General features: G+C 57.8%; 1 protein-coding gene across 5 annotated transcripts in view; it reads right to left on the bottom strand.

Moving 5' to 3' along the window:
• NLGN4X (neuroligin 4 X-linked) overlaps positions 1–5,536 on the bottom strand; it is a 198,273-nt gene extending 192,737 nt beyond the window's left edge. For 2 of the 5 annotated variants that reach the window (XM_080652182.1, XM_080652179.1), the window contains exon 1: positions 5,178–5,536. The gene's annotated coding sequence lies outside the window, so the exon portion shown is untranslated. Of the gene's footprint in view, positions 1–2,874; positions 2,915–4,435; positions 4,539–5,177 lie in introns of those variants that run through there. The other 3 variants (XM_080652183.1, XM_080652180.1, XM_080652181.1) reach the window with 3 other exon arrangements.
• Between the last annotated feature and the right edge of the window lie 1,415 nt (positions 5,537–6,951).

The raw sequence follows: 6,951 nt of genomic DNA on the forward strand, positions 1-6,951 counted from the left end.
CTACAAAGAAAGCAAAGTTTTTAAAAGGCCACGTTCAGCCGTAGCCGGTGTGTCTCAGTGGATAGAGCATCAGCCTGCAGACTGAAGGGTCCCGGGTTCGATTCCGGTCAAGGGCACAGGCCCGGGTTGCGGGCTCGATCCCCAGTGGGGGGCGTGCAGGAGGCAGCCGATCCATGATTCTCTCTCCTCATGGATGTTTCTCTCTCTCTCTCTCTCCCTCTCCTTTCCTCTCTGAAATCAGTAAAATATATTTTTTTTAAAAATAAAAATAAAAGGCCAAGTCCAGAAATTTGAAACCACACGAAACCTATGCTTATCACTCATCTGCATTCCAAACAAATAAACCAAAATGAAAAAAAAAAAAAAAGGAGTCAAATCTATTCACGTGTAAGTTTCATCATCATCGATGACCCTCAGTTAGTTATCCACCTTACGCGCTGATCAGATACCATTTCTGTTCTTAGATTTGGGTAACCATCGGCGGATGGCTGGTGTGAGGGCCCGATGAATATTCGGCATGATTTTCTTTAGGAGAAATAAAAAAATTTACGAAGAAGAACAACCATGTTTCCCCCCAATAAAACTATGTCGAAAACACTGCAAAGAGCCAGTACTCGGAAAAGCCAATCCTGAGTTCCCTTGCTCAAAATCACCTGGTTTTCCAAAAAAGTTTAAAAAACGATAATAATAAATTCCCCACTTGAGTTCAGCGGTTTGAAACGGGTGAAATTGTTTTCTGTTTTCTTCAACTGGCCTCGAGTCTTGTCTTACGTATCAAGATATACATTTGTACAAGTTACATACATATGTATATATATACACACACATACATATATGTATGTTATACATATATGTATGTGTGTGCTATACATATGTCACACACACACATCTATATGTAAGTCACCTACATTTTCTTGGGTAACAATACTGATCTTGTAATCTGAAAAATATACATACACTGAGTGGCCAGATTATGATGATCTCTGAACCCATAATAATCTGGCCACTCAGTGTGTCTGTGTGTGCGTGTGTGTGTGTGTATATATATATATATTAGAGGCCCAGTGCATGAATTCGTGCATGGGTGGGGTCCGGCCAGCCTGGCCAGGGGGAGGGGACATGGGCGGTGGGCCGGCCTGCCTGCTGGTCGAACTCCTGGTCGAGGGGACCATTTGCATATTAGCCTTTTATTCTATAGGACAGACATGGAGCGGCCAGATGATGATGGGTTCAGAGATCATCATCATCTGGCCACTCCGTGTATATACATACACACGTACGTGTGCACTATACATCGATGTAGCACGCACACACACCTATATGTAAGTCACCTACATTTTCTTGGGTAACAGAATACTGATCTTGCATCTGAAAAAAATATATATATATATTTGCAATGAATGGCTTCGGGGAAATTCTTAGTTGGGGGGCAAATTTTAAAAATGCAGATTTTTTTTTCTTTTTTTCTGCATCCCTGGACCCGGAGCGCGCCCCACCCCCAACCTTCCTCTGCATCCACACAGACAAATGGACCCTGACCATGTCCACACCATATCCCATCGCTGGTCACCTCCTCCCCCGCCGAGGAAAGACAGGGACTCAATTCTCAGTAACTCCCTGCCCCCCCAAGCCTGCGCACCCCCCAAAAAAATGCAGGTTTCTGTGCCATTTCTGAAACTCAGAGCATCTCTCTCCAACCAGGTGTTTTCTTGCAAGTGGGTCCCCTCCCCGCCCCCCCAAATGCCTTAACGGTGCGCTTGCCCCCACGTCGCCCCCAGAAACCGCCGCAACCCCCCCAAACTGCCAATGCCGCTTCCTCGGGATACCCAGGTCTCCCCAAACTTTTTTTTTTCTTTCCTCTCTCTTCCTCCCCCCTCCCCGCCCCCCATCTGCATCCCCTCCAATCAGGGTTAAGTGCTGAGTCCCCTAAGGAAGCTGGCTGGCGCCTCCCCCCCTTCCCCGTCCCCGTCCCCCCATTAGAAAACAGGTCCGCGCGAGGCGCTGGGGATGGTGGGTCCCTTTCCAAACACATAAGCGAGGGGCCCAGGAAACCCGTCCCCCCACCCCCCCAACTGACCACACAGAAAAGAAAATAGAAAAAAAAAAGAAAAAAAAGAAAAAAAGAAGCATCCACACCACCACCTTGTGGTTCGTGTTCGCAAGAGCAACCCCAGCCTCGCACCGGCTCGATGGCCCCCCCAATGCAGCCACCCTCCCCGACACCCCCCACTCCCCCGCGTTGAAGTTGGGCGCAGAGCACAGGTGGAGAGCGGGGTGGGGGGGGGGGCCATCCGCACGCACCCCCAGACCCGGCCCCAGCCAAGGGGTTCCGGTCCAAGACGCGCGCACAGCCAAACGCAGAGGCGCACGGCCGGGGGGCCAGCCACCCCAGCCGCAACCCGTGCGCCCCCCGCCCCCACCCCCATCCCCACCCCCCCCCCCGGCTACTTCCTGCACCCCCTCCCCCGCCGCCGCCGGTCCCGAAATAGCCGCCGGGTGGCTCCGAAAATAAAGCGAGGCCGCACTCGGAGCCGGTGGAGGGGAAAGAGCCGCAGCCAGAAAAATGGGAAGAAAGAAAGGCCGCCGGGAAAGCCCCGGAGACAACCCCCCCCCCCCAGGAGGTCCTCCGGGGCCCCTCGCCCTGCAGGCGGGACGTGTTCCCACGGTGGCCCGGGCCAGGCCCCCGGGGTGGGGGGGGTGGAGGGGTGGCTGCAGGCACCCCCCCACCCCGCCCCAGGCCGCCCCCGCCACTCCGGGAAGAAAGGGCGCTGTGTCTGGCGGCGAGCAGGCGCCGGGCCCGGAGCTGCGCGCCTCGCAGGAGCTCCCCCCGAGCCGGGGGCGCAAGCCCTGGGGGCCGGCCGAGCTCCCCCTTACCGTTGCCCGCGGGGCGACCAGGAGCCGGGGCAGGTGGGGGGGCGAGGACGGAGCCGACAGGGGCGTCCTGGAGACGGGGGAGCGAGCGAGTGCGTCCCGGGGAGGCGGGCGGGCGGGCGGGCGGGCGGCTGGCGTCCCGGGGAGCGCGGGGGGGAGGGGACCGCCGCGGGGTGGGGGCGCGGGCGGGACCTCGGCCCCTCCTCCCTGCCTCCTCCTCCTCCTCCTCCTCCTCCTCCTCCTCCTCCTCCTCCTCGTCCTCCTCCTCCGGCCCCGGACCCCCGCATCCTCCGCAGCGACGCCTCGTAACCGCACCCCCACCCCCACAGCCCGGCGTCTCCCCGGGTCGGGCCGCGCGCGTGCGGGCGCAGGCCAGGGGCGCCTGGGCCGCGCGGCCTTGGAGAGAGGGTGGGACTCGAGTTCACTTGCTGCTTTTTTTTTTTTTTTTTTTTGCCTTTTTTTTTGCTTTTTTTTTTTTTTTTTTGCTTTTTTTTTTTTGCCTTTTTTTTTTTTTTATCGCCTCCCAGGCCCTCGCCCACCCCCTTTGCTCCCCGTCTGCAGGCTGCGGGCTGGTGGGGCTTCGCGCGCAGTTTTTTGCGCTGGAGAGGGAGGGGGCGAGCCGGGCGGCGGGGAAATGGGGGGGGGGGGGGCGGGGAGGGAGGTGGATGAAATCGGCCCAAGAAAGCATGGGGGGAAGCGGGGAGGGGTGGTTAGAAGCGCGGGACAGCGCAGGGCTTTGGGGTGCGGGTTTGGGGTTCCGTGGCCCAGGGCCAGAGGGGCGGTCTGCCTCCTGGAACCCACTCCCCAGCCCCCCAGCCCCCAGCCCCCCACCACGGGATGGGGACCTGCCGGCCGCGCGCCATGGGCCCTGCGCCCGGGGACCCGGGCTCTCCTGAGACCCGGGCGCCGGTCCCCGCACCTCCCAACTTTTGTGGGCAGCTGGTCCTGCGTGTCCCTCGGAAAGATCCAGGCCAGACCCAAAGGTTTGCGAAGAAAGCAAACCACTCGCAACGCGCCCCCCTCCCCAAGCCACCTCCGCCTCCTGCCTCCCCGGTCTCTCTCTCTCTCTCTCTCTCTGTCTCTCTCTCACACACACACACACACACACACGCACACGCACACGCACGGGGAAAGGGGGGGGGGCAGGTGGCCCGCTCCCCAGCTTTGCAGAAACGGCGCTCAGCTGCCGCGATTTCGTCTGCACCCGGGGTCCCCGGCGCGCGGCCCGCTCGCTCCCCGGCCAACCCTGGCCAGCGCCGGGCCAGGTCCCCATCCGTCCGTCCATCCATCCGTCCATCCACCCATGCATCCATGCATCCATCCATCACGCGCGCTCTTTCGTCCATCACACACAAGCCGTCATTTCATCCCAGGCCAGCAGAGAACGCGGGCGGGGGAGGGGGACGGCTCCATGCAACCCCAGCCAAGCCTGTTTCCCTTCTTCCTCTCGGGTAACCCCCCCACTCCCCGGTCCCCCCAACATTACACACAAAAGCACAACGGGAGGTGGGAGCTGAGAGTTGCCTTGCAGCCCGGGCAGGAGCGGACGCCCCCGGCGGCTCACCAGTTTGCAGAAGTCGCGCAGCCTCGTGCACCGCCAGCTCCGGGTTTGCAGGGAGCTGGCTGCCGGCTCCGTCTGCCCTGCTCACTGCAGATTTTTTTTTTTTCTCTCCTTCTCCTTCTTCTTCCTCTTCTTCTTCTTCCCTCTCTCCGCTCCCCGCCACCCGCTGCTTGTTTATTTGTATGTAAGACCGCGCTACATTGTAACCACAGCACCCGGGGCTCGCCAGCCTGGCCTGTCAAAGGAAAGGGGCTGATCGCGCAGCTCAGAGGCGCCCCGGAAATCGCGGGGGGTCCCCCCGTTTTCTTTTCTTTTTTTTTTAAAGTCCAAACAAACCAAACGAACAACAACAAAAATATATATATATATATATATATCCAACCTCTCGGTGTGGAAGCTTTTGCCCTAAACGCGGCGTGCATGCACCTACGTAGGCCAGCCTGCCTTCCACACCGAAGAAATGCAGCGACAGATGGGAGACCGAGCTGTCCACATTTTTTTTTTTTTTCAGAATAAAAGACCCAAAAGCAAAAAAAAAAAAAAAAAAATGTCTGATGGATTCTGGAGCGCCAACGTTTGGGGTCAGGGGGCTCCTTCGGCTGGGCAGCGAGTACCCAAAAGAAGAAGAAGAAAAAAAAAAAAAGTCTCAATGTTTCCCAAGGCTTAGAAAGATAAATAACCCAGAGACACACGTGAAAGAAGAAAAAAGAAAAAAAAGAATTAAAAAAGGGGGGGGGGGACCTACCTCCTCCGCGGAGAAGCTACACGGGCGAAGCGGCGTTTTTACGCATCGAGCTGTTCCTAGGAGACTCGGCGGAGGTGCGGGAGGTGCGCGCGGGGAGGGCGCAGTCGGCGCGGGCGCCCGGGTGCTCGCCAAATCCCGGCTAGATTCGCGTCTCCAAAGGAATGCGGGGACCCCCGACCCCGCCTCTCGCAGGACCTTGGCTGCGTGCGTCGCCCATGGGTCGCTGGCGGGGCCAGGCTTCCAAGGCGGCGCGGGCCCCGGGGCCGGGAAGGGCAGAGCCGGGGTCTGGACAGAGGCTCCTCGGCGCGCGCAGACGGAGGCCGGCCGGGAGCGAGCCAGCCGGGTCCGCGAGGAAAGGAGAGATGGGAGCCGAGTGGCCGCGAAGCCTGGGTGCTCCCCCGCGCGCGATTGGCCCAAACTGAATGAAATTCAGGGAGCCGGCAGCCAATCCGGGTCCGCGGTCGGCACCATCACTCCCGAGGCCACAGCCACCAGCCGGGGCACACGGAGCAGCCCATCCCGGCGCTGGCGGCTCCAGCTCAGAGATGCGAGGCGCCCGCCCAGGGGTGGGGGGGTGGGGGGGGGCGGGGGCTGGGGGGCGGGGGGGGCGGGGGAGCACAGGTGAGTGTCTGCGGGGCCACCTGGCCAGAGGCAGACAGGAGAGCTCGCTCCCGGATTTCCTCTGCGCCCTGCAAACACCCTCCACGTCCAACACGGGGGCATCTCTGCAAACACCTTTTTTTTTTAATTTTTTTTAAAATATATTTTTATGGATTTCAGAGAGGAAGGGAGAGGGAGAGGGTGAAAACATCAACGAGGAGAGAGAATCACCCATGGGCTGCCTCCTGCACACCCGCCCCACATTGGGGATGGAGCCCGCAGAAACCTGGGCTTGTGCCGGGACCAGGAATCGAACCAACCGGGGGACCTCCTGGTTCATAGGTCGACGCTCAAACCACTGAGCCACACTGGCCGGGCTTTGCCAAGGTCTTTTAACTCTTTCACGTGACCTGGGCGGGCAGCGGTGAGCTATTATTCCCCGGGGGTCAGGGTGACCTATATGTTACTCTTTCTGGGTGTTACAGTGGTTTTGTGTTGGAAACAGTGATATTTATTAGGGGGGAGGGGGGGAAGGGGAGGGAAGCCAAATTAGAATAAAGATTTGCAAAGGATAAGGGCCTCTCGTAGGCCAGATGATGGATGGATGGATGGATGGATGGATGGGTGGATGGATGGATGGATGGATGCCTTTTGTGTGTGTGCTTTTTCTCCCCTTTTTAATCTTTTCATCTTTTTTTTAAAATGTTATTTCATTTTTTAATTTGTATTTATTGTTGAAAGTATTACAGATGCCCCCCCTTTTTTTAAATGTAAATGTTTATTGTTGGAACTATTACAGATGCCCTCTTTTTCCCCCCCAATGACCCCATCTAGCCCACCCCAGGCCTTCCCCACCCCGTTGTCCGTGTCCGTGGGTGATGCATACACGCGAACAAGGTCTTTGGTTGATCTCTTCCCACCCACCCATCCTCCCCCGTCTTCCCTCTGAGAGTCTGTTCCATGCGGACATGTCTCTGGCTGTATTTTTTTTTTTTTAATATATTCCATTGATATTTTACAGAGAGGAAGGGAGAGGGATAGAGAGCTAGAAACATCGATGAGAGAGAAACATCGATCAGCTGCCTCCTGCACACCTCCCACTGGGGATGTGCCCGCCACCAAGGTACATGCCCTTGACCGGAATCGAACCCGGGACCCTTCCGTCCGCAGGCCG

Source organism: Plecotus auritus (assembly GCF_963455305.1).
Source record: "Plecotus auritus genome assembly, chromosome: X".
Taxonomy (NCBI): Eukaryota; Metazoa; Chordata; class Mammalia; order Chiroptera; family Vespertilionidae; genus Plecotus; species Plecotus auritus.